The 21,662-nt window shown below is 33.6% G+C and overlaps 1 protein-coding gene across 15 annotated transcripts in view; it reads left to right on the top strand.

Moving 5' to 3' along the window:
* LOC145261125 (rap1 GTPase-activating protein 1-like) overlaps positions 1-21,662 on the top strand; it is a 1,259,270-nt gene that overhangs the window by 1,166,750 nt on the left and 70,858 nt on the right. The gene's annotated exons all lie outside the window — the stretch shown is intronic.

Here is a 21,662-nt window from a genome sequence, read left to right as displayed (position 1 = left end):
AGTCAAAAGTTCTCAGTATTAATGCTGGAGTCAAAAGTTCACAGTATTAATGCTGGAGTCAAAAGTTCACAGTATTAATGCTGGAGTCAAAAGTTCACAGTATTAATGCTGGAGTCAAAAGTTCACAGTATTAATGCTGGAGTCAAAAGTTCACAGTATTAATGCTGGAGTCAAAAGTTCACAGTATTAATGCTGAAGTCAAAAGTTCACAGTATTAATGCTGAAGTCAAAAGTTCACAGTATTAATGCTAAAGTCAAAAGTTCACAGTATTAATGCTGAAGTCAAAAGTTCACAGTATTAATGCTGAAGTCAAAAGTTCACAGTATTAATGCTGAAGTCAAAAGTTCACAGTATTAATGCTGAAGTCAAAAGTTCACAGTATTAATGCTGAAGTCAAAAGTTCACAGTATTAATGCTGAAGTCAAAAGTTCACAGTATTAATGCTGAAGTCAAAAGTTCACAGTATTAATGCTGAAGTCAAAAGTTCACAGTATTAATGCTGAAGTCAAAAGTTCACAGTATTAATGCTGGAGTCAAAAGTTCACAGTATTAATGCTGGAGTCAAAAGTTCACAGTATTAATGCTGGAGTCAAAAGTTCACAGTATTAATGCTGGAGTCAAAAGTTCACAGTATTAATGCTGGAGTCAAAAGTTCACAGTATTAATGCTGGAGTCAAAAGTTCACAGTATTAATGCTGGAGTCAAAAGTTCACAGTATTAATGCTGGAGTCAAAAGTTCACAGTATTAATGCTGGAGTCAAAAGTTCACAGTATTAATGCTGGAGTCAAAAGTTCACAGTATTAATGCTGGAGTCAAAAGTTCACAGTATTAATGCTGGAGTCAAAAGTTCACAGTATTAATGCTGGAGTCAAAAGTTCACAGTATTAATGCTGGAGTCAAAAGTTCACAGTATTAATGCTGGAGTCAAAAGTTTACAGTATTAATGCTGGAGTCAAAAGTTTACAGTATTAATGCTGGAGTCAAAAGTTTACAGTATTAATGCTGGAGTCAAAAGTTCACAGTATTAATGCTGGAGTCAAAAGTTTACAGTATTAATGCTGGAGTCAAAAGTTCACAGTATTAATGCTGAAGTCCCTCAGGGGTCCATCCTGGCCCCAACTTGCTTTCTGATCTATGTCAATGATTTCTCAAATCACATCCTAAGATCATTTGTAGACATTTATGCTGACGACACTATCATCTATGACAACACTTCAAAGGCCGTAAATGACCAAGGTCTCTCTGATTCTCTCTCCTCTGATCTTGAGCACGTGGTACAATGGGGAAGAGGTGGCTGATTAATTTAAATGCATCTAAAATCAAGCTTCTATCTTTACATAATCAATGCTCTGATCCCAAGTCTGGCATCAATTGAAATGAATGGCTCTCGTCTTGGAGAGGTTCTATATTTTAACAAGCTTCTGGGTCTAACCTTTACTCCTGATCTGAAATAGAACGCGTACATCAAATCTGTCGCTAAGGTTGCTGGAAAAATGGTGGGATCATTCTACCACTTCAGTAGATATCTCACTGCTGATTCACTTTTCTAGCTGTATAAGAGTCAAGTACCTCCAAGGATGGAGTACTGTTGCCACATCTGGGCAGGAGCTGCTATAAAGAACTTATCCTACCTTGACAGAGTTCAAAATAGACTTTGTAGCCTAGTGGAGAATGCCTTTTTTCTCTTCCCTACAACCTCTTTCCCACAGAAGAAACCTTGCGGGCTTGTTTCTGCTTTATTGTTATTTTCGTAGCAAGTGGTTGTCTCAGCTCCAATCTATGGTTCCCCCTTGCCAAACTTTCACAATAAACACTTGTTTAAATTAAACCACTATCAATAATTTCGCTCACTCTTTATCTGTGCCTAAACCTAAACATAGATTCCATGAACAAAGCTTCTTTCTTAAAACTGCATGCCTGTAAAACTCTCTTCCATTTTCCTGCTTTCTAGCTGACTACAATATAGCCATCTTCAAGTCCAATGTAAACAAGTTTTAAATGAGCTGTCCCCTTAAGTAATCCAATTCACCAAATTTCCACTACTAATGATTACTACACTATTGTCCCATTGACTATTGTACACTCATTAACCCTTATCCTCGAGTGCTTGCTGGGCCTTGATAAGTGGTGACTCTTTTGTAAAAAAAATTTTTTTTTTTTTTTTTTTAGAATCAGTCCAGACTGAGGTTAGGGTTGATGAAAGGTTAAAATTGTCACTGGAAATACTGAACTAAAATTGAAAGATTTGAGGAATGTTATTTTATGTCTTTAAATTGACAAAAAAAGGAAAAAGATGAAAGTATGGATGCATTGAATAAGATAAATATTTAAATATCAGCATACAAATTAATTTGATAGTTTGATATAATTGATTTTTCCAGACATCTGTACATTTTATCATGATTTTTTTTTGTATATATACATTATAGCTGCATCTATAATAACAAGTGTTTTCCAGATGTAAAAGAAAAAATAGTTGTTTATAAAAAAACAGAAATTAATTTTGTAATCAAATTATATTGATAAATAAGAATTTTCTAAAAGTTTGTTTTACTATTTGATGCTGATCGATTAACAGTAAAGAAACAAATAATAATGTGTAGTTAATGTGGCTGCAAAAAACACACATTGAAGTCACATAATTTATTTTTTGGGAGAACTTAAGGGAGTGAACTCTGTATAATTACAAACACTAACTTTCGTTGAATCCGTTCAGATGAGTAAAGGAAAATGTCTTCAGTCTAACAGTTTTCTTAGCGGGAATAAATATCATCAGATAAAAATTTAAGCAAAATATAGTTGTGCCACAAAATAGTTTAAAGAAACAAACAACAAATAACAAAAAACAACAAATAATAATAAAAAAAAACAACGGTTCAAATCAAATCTTGGTCTGTCAGATGAATTGTATTTTTGATCTGATTTTGAAAATCCAACAGGAAACTGTTATATACACAGGCAGCAAAAAGAAAGTCTGCACTTGTAATTTTTGTAAAACTGCAAATTTAAGCTAAATTTAATGTAACTATTTAAACAAACTATAGCTCATTTGATTGACCTTTTATTCTTCTATAATTTTACCGTGTTCATATTTGACTTTTAATTGAAATATTCTAGTATTCACATCAATTTTAAAAAATAACTTCAAACTGAGGCAGCAAAAAGAAAGTCTGCATAATGGAAAATTATTATTTAAATGTAACTTTAGGGCATTAATGCATCACAAATACAAGAGGAACACAATGAACTTGTCAATATTTAGTAGCATAGCCCTTCTGTAATTTGACAGCCTGCAATCTTTTGGGAATTCCTTGAATTAGACTGCAGCAATACTCCAGGGAAAGGGCATCCCACTTTTCTTTAATTTTTGTCCAAAGTTCTTCCAAATTTGAAATTTTATCATTGCATAGCTATCGTTTGATGGGATTCCATACATTTTTGATAGGATTGAAGTCTGGAGATTGTGCAGGCCAATCCAAACATGGAATATCATGCTCTTCCAGGAACCTCTTGACATTGCCAGCTGTGTGAATTGGATCATTATCCTGCATGAAAATGGGATTATCATCCAAATTCCGACCAAAGTAGGGTAGAAAATGCTCAGTCAATATATTAATGTACTTGGTTGAATTAATTCGACCTTGCAAGCGAACTATAGGCCCTGGACCATTGGTACTAATAATGCCCCACACCAAAAATGAACCTCTACCACCTTGCAACGTTGAAACTGAGCACCTTTCCTTCGACAGACATACTGCCTACCATCACTGCCTAGCCTATTGAACTTGCTTTCGTCAGTAAAATGCACTTTTGACCAATATGAAGAGTCCTGATCTTCATTACATCTGATGAAGTCCAAACAACGCTTTCTGTTCTTTACAGAAATCATTGGCTTGCGTCTTGCAACATATCCTCACAAATTAAATTCCTTTAATCTGTTCTTGACAGTAGAAAGAGAACACTTTTTAACTAGATTGCACTGTTGTTGGATTGCACTGTTGTTGGATTTGGGGAGCCGTTTCAAATCTGTTTCTTAGGCTGTAGATCTTGGTAGCATTGTCTTCCCTGTTAGAAGTAACTCTAGTATGACCAAATTTAGGGGCATCATGAACACTGCCGGTGTTTTGGTGCTTTTACACAGTCTTTTGTACCGTTTTCTCATCACATTTCAATCTGCGGCTGATTTCTCGATTGGATAAACCAGGAAAGTGGACATTAATGAGCTCCTGACGATCATCAAGAGAAAGTCGTGGCATATGGACTAAATGTTACGTTGTATAACCTGAAACAACAACAATCATGATTAGAAATGCTTTGTTGCCTGCTGGAGGATATTCTAAACTGATTTAGGGGCGATAATTTAAGCTGGTTTTAAGCGAATTTGTTGCTGCAGATTTACTTTTTGCCTCCTTAATTTGAAGTTATTTTTTAAATTGACGTGAACACTAGAATATTTCAATTAAAAGTCAAATATGAACAGGTAAAATTATAGAAGAATAAAAGGCTAATCAAATGAGGTATAGGTTATTTAAACAGTTATATTAAATTTAGCTTAAATTTGCAGTTTTTGATAAAAATTACAAGTGCAGACTTTCTTTTTGCCTGCACTGTATATTATAGTTGATGGATATATACAACCTGCAATCTGAATCAAAATTACATGAATTGAACATGTATTCATAAAGGGACCTTAGTGATTGCCAGTATACACTCTTAATCAACTGAGCTACAAGTTTCATGATCAAAGTAAACTCTAAATCCTATCCAAGAAACTGCATCATCTCTGTTTAATCATTTAAGGCTGATATGTTCTCTCGCTTATCTGAACAATCATATTTGAGATGCTGTTCTGCTTAAAATCTTTTTCTTCATGTTTTAATCATTTTGTGTGCTTCGTAGACATTTTTTTTTATTTTTGTTTGTTTCCTGAACAACAAAGCGATAAAGTACGGATGTGGCTTTTCCACACAAATTATGTTGAATTAACAACTAGTCATTTTCTATACATTTATGAGAGTAAAATATCTGAATGTTTGACTTTGACTTCTGGTCAATGCAAACTGCAGTATTGTCATCAAAGGAACATTTTCTGTTGCTACCAGATCAGGCTGTTTGAAGATATTAGCTTCATGATCATAAATCCATCAAACATTGATGTTCTTGTTTTTTCCTCTTAAATAATAAGCGTAAAAACCTTTCTTTTTTTTTTTCAAGATGAAATTTGGTATTAAAAAACCTGAAAAGGGTTGATATGCCTTAAACAAAACAACCGAAAACATTTAATTTGACTTCGAAAAATGACACATTTGTTGTTATTATTGTTATTCTTTGATTTAGCATTGTATATAATGCCAGGACTGGATTTACTTTCATGCAGACCCTGTGTATTATATATCTCTACATTATAAAATTATCATATCATGGTAATGTGTGTATGTGTGTGTCTTAATGCTTTTATGTGATTGTTTAAAATAGATTCTAATGTTAAACAATTTTATTCCATTAATTTAATGACTAAACCGATATTTTTTTTTTAAATTCCAAAAATGTCAATTTTTTTCTATCCAGAAAATTAAAGTAAAGGGGACTTAATAAGTATAAAAAAATGAAAGTAAAAACTCCCAAGTAACACCAGAGAGATACAGCCAGTGTGTGTGCGTGTGTGTGTGTGTGTATATATATATATATATATATATATATAAAATGTGTGTGTTCAGCATTTTTTAGATGGGGACGGATACTTTGTATTATTTGGATTCTTCAGACTGCTATTCTCATTTTTCCTTCTTTATTATGCCATGGTCATAAAACTGTTAGCAATAGAAAGAGGCTACTAAGCTAATTAGAGAATGCATAAAATCTAGAAACATCTCGATAGCAAATACAGAACTCTGAAAATTTGACATTGATAACTGTTCACACAACATGGTTGTTATTTTCAAATGTAACCTCTGACCTTCTTCAGATACATTTTTTTTTTCAAAGTTGGGAATCTTTATAAAACTCAGGAACTTAAACAGAATTGCAAACTGAACCTTTTATTTATTCTATGAAGGAAGCTTTTCCTTATTCTGTCAGCTATAGTCGGATAGAAGCATTAATTATTTTTATACTATTTTTAGTTATTTCTGTGGTGAGTATTGAAGCTTCAACCCCCAGAAGGCTTGGAACTGATTATTAATCAACGTCTTTAACCATTATGCCATGGGTCTATAATGATAATAATGTAATGTAAAATGAATTCAGATAATGCGATGCCTTAATAACTTTACACAGCTTACTTTCGTATTGTCCACAGACAACTTATGCTTAGATAAAGGAATCATGAACAAGAAAAAGTAAATTTGAAACATTTAATACATTTTGCAACTATGGTCAAGTTTAAAATGACTTTTTCCTGCTTTTTTATAGTAAAGTTGCCAATGATACAATATTTGCATCAAAGGTTTGGTAGAGTTTAACGTATCGTTATCATTGAAACTGAGTCAAAACCACCAAATTCATCTTAAACTCTGTGGAATTTATATTAAATAAACATTTCAGATTGAAGGAAACATGATATTTCTTTTAACAAATAACATTTAACTCTTTTCTAAGAATTATCTTGAAAGATTTTAAAAAGAAAAATCCCAGAAAAACACAGAAAATAAAAGATGATTTATTTAAAATAACATTTTGCTTGTGAAGATCTATTAAACAGTATATATTTCAGAGGAAAATGCAATAACTGTATCAAGAATTTTAGTCGAATTGAGTGATCATTTTTGGCACTTTCTTATTAAATTTGATTAAAAAAATAATTGTGGAAGTCATGCCATTCACACAAATTTTATAATCATGGTCTGTAACAGAAAATGTAGTTATCTGTGTTTGTATGCCCAGCTAAAAGTCAAAAACACCAAAAAAATACCCACAAAGTTGATATTTTCTTGATAGGTGTTGTCCTGGATGAGTATTATTATTAATTTGTTTGACACTAAACTGATGCAGATTTCATCAAGAAGGGGGTCTATATATCAGCTACTAACTAGAAGTAACCCTGATTTTTTTCAATGAGTTATTTCTCTTATACCGACTCATTCTTCAAGGAACCTATAAAACTGTATATCTAGAAAGAGGAATTGGTTGGGCAGAGAAGAAAGGAGTGATTGAGAAAAAAGAATTTTAATAGAAATATTTTGTACTTTTATCCCAGCCAACACCAGATAGCACAGCTAAACTCAAATAAAAAAAATACCTGTTTTCACTTATATTTAAAATATTACTTTCTAATCTGTATAACATAAAATTATAGGAAAGAAAACAGTCTCAATCAAACATTTAAAACAATTCTATTGCCTGTCTTTGTTAATATGTGATAATATAATCAAGAATACGTTAGTAATTGAATACATCCAGGATTCTGGATGAAGAAAAAGGTTTGTGGGATAAATATCATGTTCGTAGGAAATGGAAAAGAGTTTATAGTAGGAGAAAATATGTATGTAGATATTAATTTAAAAGCAGTCAGAGGTCATGAGTAGTTTTTATTGTGTTTCTCATTGTGTTTGTCTGTGTAAGAGTGTGTTGCTTATATTGGGAATCAGGCCGTATGCAGCAGGTCAGCCATTTTGGATATGGAAACCTTGTTGACATCAAGGTCTGTGGCTCAGCGGGTTTTGGCTTGCCTCTCAAAAGAGAACTTTGATAATTGAACGAAGCGATGTGGATGAATTAGACAGCTGTTTCTTCTCCTGATTAAATGAGAAGAGCAGTAATGAGCACTCCCTTTTATAATCTTTGGAGCCATTGCTCTGCTAGCATGAGAGATTGTTTCTGATTGGGCAAGTCAGAATCGAAATTATGTTTGTTCCAATCACTGCCCAACTTACAAGTCAAGCATATATTTAATCATTGTCTGTGGCGGCTGTTATTGCTCCTGCTTTTGTTTTTATTTGTAGCACTACTGCTACGAAAACAGTATCATATTTAAAGATGTTAGCAGATCATAGTTTGTGTTGTTAACTCAGGAAACACCCATTTTGCTTTTCTCTTTCAACTGTCAAATGATTTTTAACTTTTTATGAGTAAATCTAAAACAAATATTTTGTGCATGACGTTATTTTCTTGGAAGACATCTTGTCACTGTCACCTTATATTTATATTGTAACCGACAGCTGTGCAAATGTTAATAGTATTTGACCTTTATAAAACAAAATCATTAGTCATTCCTTGTAGCTGACAATTATATTTAATAAGGCGGTAAAAATGCTGGTATATTGATCTCTATGAATTTTGTATGCAAACTCATTTATTAAAATAGTTTTTTATGATGTTCTTGGTAGAATTTTTCTATGAGAAAGCCTATGATTATCCATCTTGTCTATCTATTAATGTTGGAGATTTGGTCTCTGAAACTAAAATTATAGTTATTAATACATCTGTTCTGTTGTCATGAGACTATCATCCCAGACATTAACTTTTTGGGGAGGGCATTGCAATGTATGTTCTCTTGTCATATTACCATCCTCCCAGGCATTACCTCCTGCCGTTTTGTGGTCATCAGACAATTCTCCAAGGCATTACCTTTGTGGGGAAGTATATGCTGTTGCCATCACGCACAGAAATCACTTTTTCCATAGCTACCAACGTAATAGATGCACTGAGACTAAAGCTGCTTTCAGGACTGCCAGCAACCACTGTAAAAGAGTAATAAAAAATGTCAAGAGAGCTATATGCCCAGTCTGTTAAATCCAAAGTAGCTGATCAGCAGCTTGGTTCCCACCAGTTTTGGCAAATAACAAATAGGATCCTGAACAGAAGTGTGTGTTCTATCCCAACCATTATCAATGGACCAGAGATCATCTTGTCAGCATCAGACAAGGCCAAACTATTTGCCAAGAACTTTGCAGCTAATTCTACCCTATGCGATGAAGGCCATCAACTCCCCATATTTCCTCCTATAACACAAAACACGCTAGGTAGCATACAAATATCTGTGCATGAGGTCGCCAAGCTAATCAAGAACTTTGATTCCAGTAAAGCAACTGGCCCTGACGGCATCCCAATTATAGTGTTAAAAAAGCTTCAACCAGAACTTGCTCCCATACTTACAAAACTCTTTAAGCGTTGCCTTAAGGAGAAGTGCTTTCTAACTCCCTGGAAAACCTCATTAGTATGCCCTGTATTTAAGAATTCAGGTGATAAGTCATCTCCCTCTCAGTACAGACCAATAAGTCTCCTGTGTGTCATGAGTAAGTTGCTGGAATCCATATTAAATAGAGAAATAGTCAACCACCTCAGCAGAAATAACCTTCTTAGTGACATGCAATATGGTTTCCGTTTTGCAAGATCTACCGCAGATGTGCTAACGGTTATATCTCAAAGGATTAGTGAATCTCTCAACAAAGGCTTCCTTTCTAGGGCAACTGCTCTTGACATATCAAAGGCCTTTGACAAAGTATGGCATAAAGGCCTACTTCACAAGATTTCCAGCTATGGTATAACTGGAAATGTTTTCTCTATCATTAAATCATTTCTCTCTGATAGGCTCATAAGAGCAGTGGCTGATGGACAAAAATCAGAGGCCTGCAGTATTAATGCTGGAGTTTCTCAAGGGTACATCCTGGGCCCAACTTTCTTCCTGATCTACATCAATGATCTCCCTAAACACATACTTAAATCATTCATTGACATCTATGCTGATGACATGATCATCTATGGCAACACATCAAAGGCTGTAAATACTAATGATTACTACAAAACTATCTAATTGATTACTGTACACGCAATAACCCTTATCCCTGAGTGGCCTCCGGGCCTTGATAAATGGTGACTCGCATGTAAAAAAAATTTTTTTTTAAAAAGACAAAGTTCTCTCTGATTCTCTCTCCTCTGATCTCGAGTGCGTGGTTCAGTGGGGGAAGACGTGGCCTTTAATGCATCTAAAACTAAACTCCTATCTTTACATCATCAACGCTCTGATCCCCATGGCTCCAGTCTAGGAGAAGCCCCATGTTTTGACAAGCTTCTGAGCTTGACCTTTACTCCTGATCTGAAATGGAACACGTACATCAAGTCTGTTGCCAAGGTCACTGGAAAGATGGTGGGATCCTTCTACTGCTCCAGAAGATATTCTCACTGCTGATGCAATTCTCTATCTATATAAAAGCCAAATATGTCCAAGAATGGAATACTGCTGCCATATCTGGGCAGGAGCTGCTAAAAACAACCTATCCTACCTTGAAAGAGTACAAAATAGACTTTGTGGCTTAGTGGGGGATGCCCTTTCCTCTTCCCTGCAACCTCTCTCCCACAGATGAGACGTTGCGAGCCTATCTTTGTTTTATCGTTATTTCCATGGCAGGTGCTCGTCTGAACTCAAATCTCTGGTCCCCCCTCGCCAATCTTTTACGAAAAACACCCGTCTAGCTGAAACCATTGTCAAAAATTTTCCCCACTCTTTATCTGTGCCTAAATCAAAACGTAGATTCCATGAACAAAGCTTCTTTCTTAGAACTGCACGCCTGTGGAATTGTCTTCCGTTTTCCTGCTTTCCGGCTGACTACAATATGGTTGTGTTCAAGTCTAAAGTAAACAAGTTCTTGATGAGCCGTTCCATATAAGTTATTAAATTTACCAAATTTTCATTACTAATGATTACTATATTGACCAATTTCTACTGTACACTCTTTAACCCTTATCCTTGAGTGGCCTCTGGGCCTTGATAATGTGGTGATGCCTTTGTAAAAAAAAAAAAAAAAAACTGGAAAAAAAAAAAAGGACAAGATATTCTAGTAAAAAATATAATAAATTTATAACTTAAAATTTATAACTTAAAATATTGCAGCATTAAGAATTGATTATATAATTTGAATTTTAAAAAAAGATCTTAATGCTGCAATATTTTAAGTTATATTTTTTACTAGAATATCTTGTCTTTTCTTTTTCAGTTTTAACAACTAGTCCTTTACTTTTTCCGCGTTTAAGCTTAACCATATTACTTTTCATGCTCACATTTTTCTATTGTAATCCATGATTTTTCCAGGCCTCCAGTGTGGTTGCTATGGAAACTAGTTGTAAAAAATGTCGCTCACCTCCTTACATATTTTTATGATTTTGAACGCTAATAAATTCACCATAACTTTTGTTTTACTGAACGAAAATTGAAAACTTTTTTTTTCACAATATAACTGAGAATATGATCTATAAACTGTAATAATTGTTTGAAATTTGGTCATAAAATGAGTGAACGGTGAAGCTTTAAAGCAGTTCTAAATGACTAAAACTGCCACTTAACTATATATTCAAACACTACTGTATTTGAATGATATATATATATTAAAATAGTGCCCCCAAAATAGGCTAAAAACTAAGTTATAGGAAGATGTTCTTGACTGTAAGGGTAGTTCGAAACTAAAAACTAAGTATAAATACGAGCTCCATTTAATATGGAGGAAAAAATAAACGTGTTCACAACGGATTGAAGAACTTGTTGGGAATAGTTGTAAGCGTCTCTGAGGAGTGACTAGATGGAAGATTTACATTTCTATGGACGAGAGGTAATTGTCCATCCTTTCACGAAACAGCTGTAAGAGCTTAACGCCAAAATAGGTGAAGTTCTATTCATGTAGGTTATGATTTTATTCAATTTATATATAAAATCAAAAGGTGCCCTTCAGTAGAATATATTTTTTTAGTTAATGTAATCTACCAACATGCTTGTTTGTTATGTTTCATTGTTATTCAGTATTATTTTTTGTATTTGAGTAATAAGTTTCAGAATTTTTTTTTATGATAAGGATTCATAATTTGTATCATTTAGAATGTAACATATTACACCTTTTTTAACGGTGTTGTTACATGTCCGCACTTGGAACCCACATGCTGTATGCAGACAGTTGCAAGGAAACCAAGATAAGAAAAAAACTTGATTCCCTTTTTTTCAGTTGAAACAACAGGCATTTATTTACAGGTACTTCCAGCATAACACCTTGTCTCTTATTCAAAAATCTTGTAGTCCAATGTGCTTAACAAAACTCTGCCATGTCAAACACATGATATTCTGTCTTTGTCTGGTCATATTTAGGACACTTCTTTCCCTGTTGTTCTCAACTCACGTGTAACATATCTAACTCTGTCCTTCACGTTTTCCTTTTTCATAATTTTCTGTCTCTGTCCTTCACGTTTTTCTTTTTTATAATTTTTTCTTTTCTCCTTCCTCACTATAATGTCACTTCACACACAGCTCAGTCCTTTGCATACATTGGCTGTTGCTGCTGCCATAGGCACGTCTGCACTCTTTTGTAGGAATCTTCTGGCTACAACGTTTCAACTTTTTTAATCTCCAATCTTTTTCAAGTGCATCGTTTTACAATTAAGAATTTTTGTTTCGAACTCTGGAATCTATACAGAATTTCAAACTAAAAACCGTTTATTTAATCCATTCCATAAATCATGATTGGGCAGAAGTGTTAATTTTATGTCCTGCGTAATTATTATTGTCTATAGTAATGAAAATGACATGGTCTAATGTTTAAAAGTGTTGCGTAACAGTGTAAAGTAACAATCTTCTGAGGGTTGAAGGTTCAATCCTTACTACAAACGATAATAGCAAATAGCATTTTTATCCAGTCATTGTTGATGGCATAATTTCGAAACAACTTAGAGTTTGACCTAATGATTCTTGAATTCGTCTTGGAAATTGCCAAGTCTGAAAAGATGCACCTGAAAAAAGGTTGATGGTTGCATAATAAAACTTAAAACTAAGGCGGCAATAGTAGTTCAAATAATCGAAATGATGCAAACCATTGGATTTTGTTTCTGTTTTGTTATTCAAACAAAATAAACAATGTTTTTCTTTTCAGATATAAATACTATTATTTTAGTTGGTCAGGGAATTTTTACTATACTTATAAGCAGGGCGTTGCCACTGTCAACCAAAGAAAAAAGTCTATTAGTGTGATGTATGGAAGTGAAATCTAGCCAGTGAGAGGGAAATGATATGATGTCTGTTAAAAACAGGCTTAGATTTGATGACCTTAGAAGGAGATTAAATTTTGACAAGATAAAGAGATGTGTGCAGAATGGGTGAATTTCGTCATGTTAAAATAATCAATGAGAGGGCTTGGTACTAGATATAGAAGAATTAAAGTAGTAGAGTCAGTTGAGAAAACATGAGAGAAAGTGAAAAGGATGAACGAGAGAGAATAAACATAAAAGGTTAGTTTGGAAGTCAATTTCTAAAAGCTGTTCAACATATGCATGATGTCATTATTGTTTTAAAAGAATAATTTTTATTGGTTATTGATCTTGTTAATAGTCACTTTTTTTTTTACATAGCGGCACCACTTATTAAGGCCGAGAGGCCATTCAAGGATAAGGGTTAAAGAGTGAACAGTAGTCAAGGGCAATATAGTAATCGATAGTAATGGAAGTTCGGTAAATTTGTTAACTTAAGTGGAACGGCTCATCAGAAACTTGTTTACGTTGGACTTGAAAACAACCATATTATAAACAGCTGGAAAATGGAAGACAATTCCACAGACGTGCAGTTTTAAGAAATAAACTTTTTTCATGGAATCTACGTTTAGGTTTAGGTACAGATAAAGAGTGGGGGGAATTATTGATAGTGTTTTCAGCTAGACGAGTGTTTCTCGTGAAAGTTTGGCGAGGGGGGGGGGCATAGATTGAAGCTCAGTCGAACACTTTCCATGAAAATAACGATAAAGCAGAGACAAACTCGCAACATCTCTTCTGTGAGATAGAGGTTGCAGCGAAGAGAAAAGGACATCTCCTACAAAGTCTATTTTGAACCCTATCAAGGCAGGACAGGTCCTTTCTAGCAGCTCCTGCCCAGATGTGGCAACAGTATTCGATCCTTGGACATACCTGGCTCTTATATAGATAGAGAATTGCATCAGTAGTGAGATATCTACTGGATCGATAGAAGGATCCCACCATTTTTCCAGCGGCCTTGGCAACAGATTTGATGTACGTATTCCACTTAAGGTCAGGAGTAAAGCTCAAGCCCAGAAGCTTGTCAAAACATGAGGACTCCCCAAGACGAGAGCCATTCATTTCAATTGATGCCAGATGGGGATCAGAACATGGTTGATGTAAAGATAGAAGCTTGGTCTTAGATGCATTAAAAGTAACCAGCCACACCTTTCCCAATTGTACAACGTGATCAAGATCAGAGGAGAGAGAATTGCTGAGAACTTGGTCATTTACTGTCTTAGATGTGCTACCATAGATGGTAGTATCATCAGCATAAATGTCTACAAATGATGTAAGGATGTGATTTGGAAGATCATTAATGTAGATCAGGAAAAGAGTTCGGCCCAGGATGAACCCCTGAGGGACTCCAGCATTAATACTGTGAGCTTCTGATTTTTGCCCATCAACTACTACTCTTATGAGCCTATTAGAGAGAAATGATTTAAAAATTGAGAAGACATTTCTAACTATACCATAGCTGGAGATCTTATGAAGTAAACCTTTATGCCATACCCTAGCAATTGCTCTAGAAAGGTTGCCTCTGTCGAGAGATTCGCTAATCCTATGAGATATAACTTTCCAAATATTACTGTAATCCAATACTGCATACTGCTGAGTCAGTGATAAAACCAATTCTCCCACCAGATAAATAAAATTGATCCCTGAATATGTATTTTTAACTGACAATATTTTTTTAAAATCTGTCGGAATAATTTGAAAAATAAACAAAATGTTTCCTGTAGTCCATGATTTTGACACTTGTGAAAAATGGCATCAACTAAAATGTTTAAAGAGAAAACAAAAATAAACACATGATGAAGAAAATGCTTTATCTCATTAATGTCTAGGAAAATATCGTTTTATATTGTATGAACCATCTATCCGGCGTTGCCCAGGAATGTATTTACTTGCAATTTGTTTTTCTTTCCTCTCCTTTTTTTTTATTTTATTTTTTTTTAACTATGCCATTTTTTCTTCAAAATATTTTTATAGTCCAATCAAAAGGGAAGTAATTTTGTATGGATAAATAAGGAGTTACCTCCCCTTTTATAAAATGGCATCCATTTGAAAATATTTTCTAAAGCCCTGGTTCACTCTGGAATGTGCCGTCGTCATTGCGCACAGAAATCACCATTTCCATTGCTTTCAGCATAATAGATGGTGTGAAACTTAAGCCAGCTTTAGGACTGCCAGCAACCATTGTAAAAAAGTGTTTAAAGTAGTGGAGCAGTGGCTTGGTTCCCACCAGGTTTGGCAAATAAAAAAACCTGGTCTTGAACAGAAGTGTGTCCTCTATCCCTACCATCATCAATGGACCGGAGGTAATCTCATTAGCATCTGACAAAGCAAAACTCTTTGCCAAGAATTTTGCAGCAAATTCTATCCTTTGCAATCAGGGCCGCCTACCCCTCATATTCCCTCCTGTTATTGAAAACACACTAAGCGACGTATAAATTTCCGTTAATGATGTTGCCAAGCTTATCAAAAACCTTGATTCTAGTAAAGCAACTAGCCCCAACAGCATCCCAGCCATAGTGCTCAAAAAGCTTCAACAGGAACTAGCTCCCATACTTACAAAGCTGTTTGAACGTTGCCTTAAAGAGAATTGCTTCCCAACACCTTGGAAAGTTTCATTAGTCTGCCCTGTATTTAAAAACTCCGGTGATCGATCATCTCCCTCTCAGTAAAGACCAATCAGCCTCCTGTGCATTATAAGTAAGTTGCTGGAAACTGTGGTAAACAGAAGTGGTCAACCACCTTGGCAAAAATAACCTGCTCAGTGACATGTAGTATGGTTTCTGTTCTGCGAGATCCACAGCTGATATACTAATTTATATCACACAGGATTAGCAAATCGCTCGATGGAGGTTTTGTCTTTAGAGCAATAGCTCTTGACATATCAAAGGCTTTTGATAGAGTGTTGCATAAAGGCCTACTGCACAAGATCGCCAGTTATGGAATTGCTTGAAATGTCCTCTCAGTTATAAAATCCTTTCTCTCTGATAGGCTTATAAGAGAAGTCATTGATGTACAGAAATCAGAAACTCGCTGTATTAATGTTGATGTCCCTGATCTTCATCAATGATCTCCCAAATCACATTCTTAGGTCATTTGTAGACATTTATGCAGACAATACAACAATCTATGACGGCACTTCAAAGGCCAAAAATGACAAAGATCTTTCTGATTCTCCCTCTTTTGATCTTGAGAATGTGGTGCAATGGGGAAAAAGGTTGTTGTTTAATTTTAATGCATCAAAAACCAAGCTTCTCTCCTTTCGTCATAATCGCTCTGATCCCCACCATGCACCGATTGAAATGAATGGATCTAATTTTGGGGAAGCCCCATGTCTTGACAAACTTCTAGGACTGACCTTCACTCCTGATCTGAAATGAATCAAATTCCATCCAATTTACATCATTAACGATTTCTTCACTATCACCTTAGACTCATTAATTCTTATCCTCGCGAAGCCTTCAGGCCTTGATAAAAAGTAAAAAGACCAAGTAATAAAAAAATTGAATCGAATCATATTTTATTCTTAATATACTGCTGAAAAAATAACAAACCAGAATCAAATATTGATTTTATACAAAGAAAGTTATTGATGACAAAGAAACGATAGACTGTCTTTACTTCATATATTAGATGATCATTCCTAATCCACATAACAACCCCATTCCTGTCTTAACACAGCTGTTTAGTTCAAATCATTTACTCAGATGCAACAAAAAAGTAATTTATGTTTGATGTTCCTAAAAGTTTTTTAAAATTTTATTTTCATAACATTAATGGTTGTTTATGTTTTAAAAGGATCTTTTTTTTTGTTTTGTGGCAACATAAAATCCGCCGCCCAAGATACTTCTCCGCCCCCCCCCCGTAAAAATGGTTAGTTTTCAGAGAAAACTGTAAAATATCGTTACAATCACTGCATGCCGAGATATTAAGTTGGTGATGAAAAAAGTCAACTCAAATATAGACGAAAGGGAAACAAACGTACTAATTTACATAGATACAGCGATGGCTATTGTACTTTATACTGCGACATCAGCAGGTCACGTGACTTTAGTGGGCCGACTTTCTATTTATGGTGGTCGTGTTACAGTTAAATTATTAACTGTAAAATTAATAATTATCCTAGAGAGCGATTAGGTTCAATAATTATATTTTTTATCGTATTTAAATTTCTTTTTTCCTTCTTTTTTCTTTCTTTTTCGTTCCCCCCCCTTTCCTTCCTCTTTTAATACTTTCCCTTCTCGTTTTTCTTTTCTATTCTTTTGAAAATTTTTTCTTTATTTTTCTTTTATTTTTTGTGTGTCTCTGCCGAATCTACTGAACTTGTTGAGACCAATTGTCATTCGTGGAATCTTATCTGTATTTCCTTTTAAAAAACTAAAAACAAATGAATTTGTATTTATTTTTAAACCTGTTCAACATCCTGTTATGGAATTGTAAGCTTTTTATCAGACACAGACAGAAACATAATTCTCCTTAGCCACTGAATCCACTCCTTTCTTAAAATGGGGGGGGGGGGATAATCGTATGAAACAATGGTCATCCTCAGCTTTATATTGCTACACTTTATGATAGGGGTAGTGATGGTGGTATTGACGAGTAGTTGATTTATTGAACTTGATTAATTGCCATTCTTGATTCTAATTTACTATCAATTAGTTTGACCAATAGAAAAGCATCTAACAGAAAATTTTATGTCAAAAACATTTTTTATTTGGAAATATTTAAAATGTTTTTTTAGAATCTTTTCATGATTTTTTAAATGCAATCTCAAATCTCTGAAAAAAATTGTTGATCCATCATACTTCAATTTGAAATAGTATTTTTACTGATGTGTCATACTTAAATTTGAAATAGTATTTTTACTGATCTGCTATGCTTCACTTTGAAGTAGCATTTTCATTGTGTGATTACTGTTAATCTTAAAAACATTTTCAGCATTATGCATGCAGAGTAGATGGACTCATCTTAAAATATGTGTTTTTGAAAGTTGGAAAGAAAATTTGGAGAGAGAAAGTTTAAGTAAATGGATCAAGTATAATCAAGGACAAACCTAAAGTTAATATTCAAAGATATAAGGGAGGATGTCAATGTTTTCCTAGATTGTTTCAATCCTCACTTTATCATGCTGATTGTTTTGTAGGGAAGTATCAAATCCTTTTCTTTTTTAGTCTTTGATATGGATTGAACTCTGACCTCCTGGCCCATCATTGACCATTATGCCAAATTGGCTGAGGAGTGCACTTGATTGTTTGTATTTCCAAGATGGATTGGAGATCATGTGGATAATTTCGGATGCGAATCAATTTTTCTCTTTTTAATTAAAAATTCATCAAAGAACAAAACGGAAATTGATTGCTGATCGATAACCAGATTGTAAAGTTTTTGACTGTTGATGCTTTTTTATGAGATTTGATGCAAGTGTTTCACTTTTGATCAGTTTTGTTTCATCAACAGATGTGGAGATCGTTGCTAATGAGAATCAAAGAAAGTGGCATTAAATGTTATTCCAAATAGAAAATCAATTTTCAAACAGAAAACCATGTTTAATATTAGATGTGTAAAGTTGTGGTTTGAGAAATAAGTTTCATGGCAACATTTTGTCAATAATATTTTAGATAAGTTTGTCTTTTCATTTGTTTCTGAGTACTCCTACTTATATCCAGGCCGTCAATGTTGTTTAATTTGTAAAAAAAAAAATAACATTTTATAACCAATATTGCTTAATTAAAACATTTTTTTAATCAATATTGCCTGATCAAAAAATTTTTAATCAATATTGCTTAATTTGTAAATTTTTTGTTGCTTAATTAAAAAAAATTTAAATCAATGTTACTTAATTTAAAAAAAAAATTTAAACCAATGTTGCTTAATTTTAATTAAAATTTTTTTTTTTAAATCAATGTTGCTTAATTAAAATAAATGTTTAATCAATGTTGCTTAATTAAAAAAAAAATTTAATCAATGTTGCTTAATTTGTAAAATATTTTTTTTAAATCATCATCAAATTTTGTTTAACGTCTGTTTTACATGTTTACATGTCTTGGATGGTTTTTAGAAATTGACTTTGAAAATAACCTATCACTAATTAAATCTTTTATCTCTCTTTCTCTCAAAACCATTATTATTACTTACGTTTTTCTTGGCCTTCCCCTGTGACCTGAATCTGTTACATCAACTGTTATTTTATCTACTAATCCAAGAACTCTCACCCATTCTTTCAATGTGACCACATCATCGAAGTCTCCTGTTATGCTTGAAAACAGTTAAAGTATTTTAAATTAGTTTGTGTTTTGAAGGTTATTTGATTTTTACGTTCGTTTGGGATGTTTGCTATCTTTTATCTGGCAATGTTTTTTTTTGTGAGAACAATGTAAGGTAAAATAGCCAAAAAATCTTTTTAATTTGTGAACATTAATGATGCATATCTTTTTAATTTCATAATCGATGTTTCATGATTTTAGATTAAAAATTGATTTACACAAACAAATTTTATGAATCACAACCACATATAAAAAATAGTTTTTCATATTAACTTTTTTTTTTTTTTCATATTAACTTTTAACGTTTTTTTTTTTTATACATTATTTCATTTACCTTCTTTTTGGAGGTTAGACACCAGGTCAAGTATGGTTTTAAAAAACAGCACACTAGGATTAGCACATTCTGGCTAACAAAAAATTCCGGAGCAGCCCCATTGGCATTTAGTAATAAATTAACTTCTCATAGATAAAGTCAAGCCTAAAGGAGGAGGGGGGTCTAAGCCTGAATCTGACCCTACTTGAACTCTGACAGGGTATGGTTAGAGGCTACCACAATAGTTTATCCTTTGTCGAACTGGGTGTTAAGGACGTATCCTTGATTGATATGAATTACTCTGTCCAGTAATGTTACACAAATAAGCCATTTTGTAACGTCTAAAAGGGAATCTTTTTCCACCACATGAGATGTCTCATCATTGTTTCATTGGCAGAAAACAACTGTGAGTCTTATGGACGCATTGCAAATAGTTGCTCAGTGAATAATGACGTCTCCCTGTTTCATTTCCTCTTAACTCTCATTGTAAAGCCAGCATCATAATCAGTGAAAATATGGCAGCAGTAGTTTCCTCTTCATTTCATTTTGGTTCTGTAAAAGGATAAAAATAAATAAGAAAAAACAACAGCAATTTTGTAGCTCAATTTTTTGTTGCTTTATTCTTTTACAGCATTGCTACAAAGTTATACATTACGTAAGCTTTTTATCACGTGGTGAGGGGAGAGGGGTAAGACAGAACTTTAGAAAAGATGTCCAAATCCTCTCAGATCATGACTAAAGAGAAAAACTTGCTAAGCACTTTGGCACATCTTGCCTTAGACTTCCTATCCAAGGGACAACTTCTTGTACATAGATTTTTAACTTCTAATGAACAATTCCATCTGAAACAAACCATACATGAAAATTTCCAACCTTATTTCTACATAAGCAACATGCTACAACCCAATATGCCACACTTTAAATATTATGTTAATTTTATATTAAACAAATTTCTGTGTATTCAATCCTTATTTAAAATAGTTTTCAAATGTAAATTTTTGAATTTATTTTGCAATAGTTTATTCATAACTTGTTAAAGTTTATATATAGGAAGATAACATTATCTCAACAATTGTTTATTATTATAAGGGTTTTCAAGATTTCTAGCACGTACAGACTACAAATATTAAAATATCAGCTCATAACTCAAATGAGATTTAATAATTGTCAGTAAAAGGTTAATGATCGGACTCGGAAATGTATCTTTTAATATCTCCATCTTGTTCAATTTTGGTGTTACAGTTTTTTTTTTTTTTTGTTTTTAATGGAATCCAAAATAAAATCGATTATAGAATTTTGGTAACCAAACTTTTATCCAGGTTAGCTTTTAAATGCGATTCATGGATAATCAAAGAGTGAATAATTCAATGAGAGATGCTCTTCAAAAATGTCTTGAGAAACTTTGGATGTGTGTGAAATGTGATATGTGGAAATGAAATTTGTCCAATGAGGGTTGAGGATATGTGTTGCATGGAATGAAATGATAAAACATTATGATTCTTAAAGATGGGCTTAGATCTGGTCTCAGATGAAGATTAAATCTTGGTAGTGGCAAGTAAATGTTAGCAGAATAGGGGATTTAATGTTTTGTCACATGGGAAAAATGGCTGTGTTTGGGTGAGTAGAAGAGTCGAGGTTGCAAAGTTAGTTTGCAGAGGAAGGTCAAGGAAAACATGGATGAACGTGATATGGATGGATTTGAGAGAAAGCGGGATACATATATAGGCAGTGATAGTTTGGAAGTCGATTTCTAAAAGCCATTCAATGCATGACAGCATGTAAAATGAACGTTCATGATGAAAAATGGTATTTTCACATCTTCCTGAGAAACTTGGATTATAAGGAGTATTTTGAACAATAGAAAGTATAAAAACAGGAGCTTTTGTATTAGATTGTTCAGATGACCATTCTCATATTCAGTGGTACTTTTACATCTTGGTTGATATAATATCCGGATTTCTTCAGGTGTATCTTGTCAAACTCTGGAATCTGCACAGAATTTTAAATTCAATCCTTTATTTAATTCATGGGGATAGAATGCTCTCTTTCTATCAGTCATGATTAGGTAGAAGTCCTAAGTAATTCGTAATT

This window comes from Euprymna scolopes, chromosome 37 (genome assembly GCF_053919585.1).
Source record: "Euprymna scolopes isolate OS-2025 chromosome 37, ASM5391958v1, whole genome shotgun sequence".
Taxonomy (NCBI): Eukaryota; Metazoa; Mollusca; class Cephalopoda; order Sepiida; family Sepiolidae; genus Euprymna; species Euprymna scolopes.
Note: the sequence above shows the minus strand (reverse complement) of the source record. Positions and strands in the feature narration are given on the sequence as shown.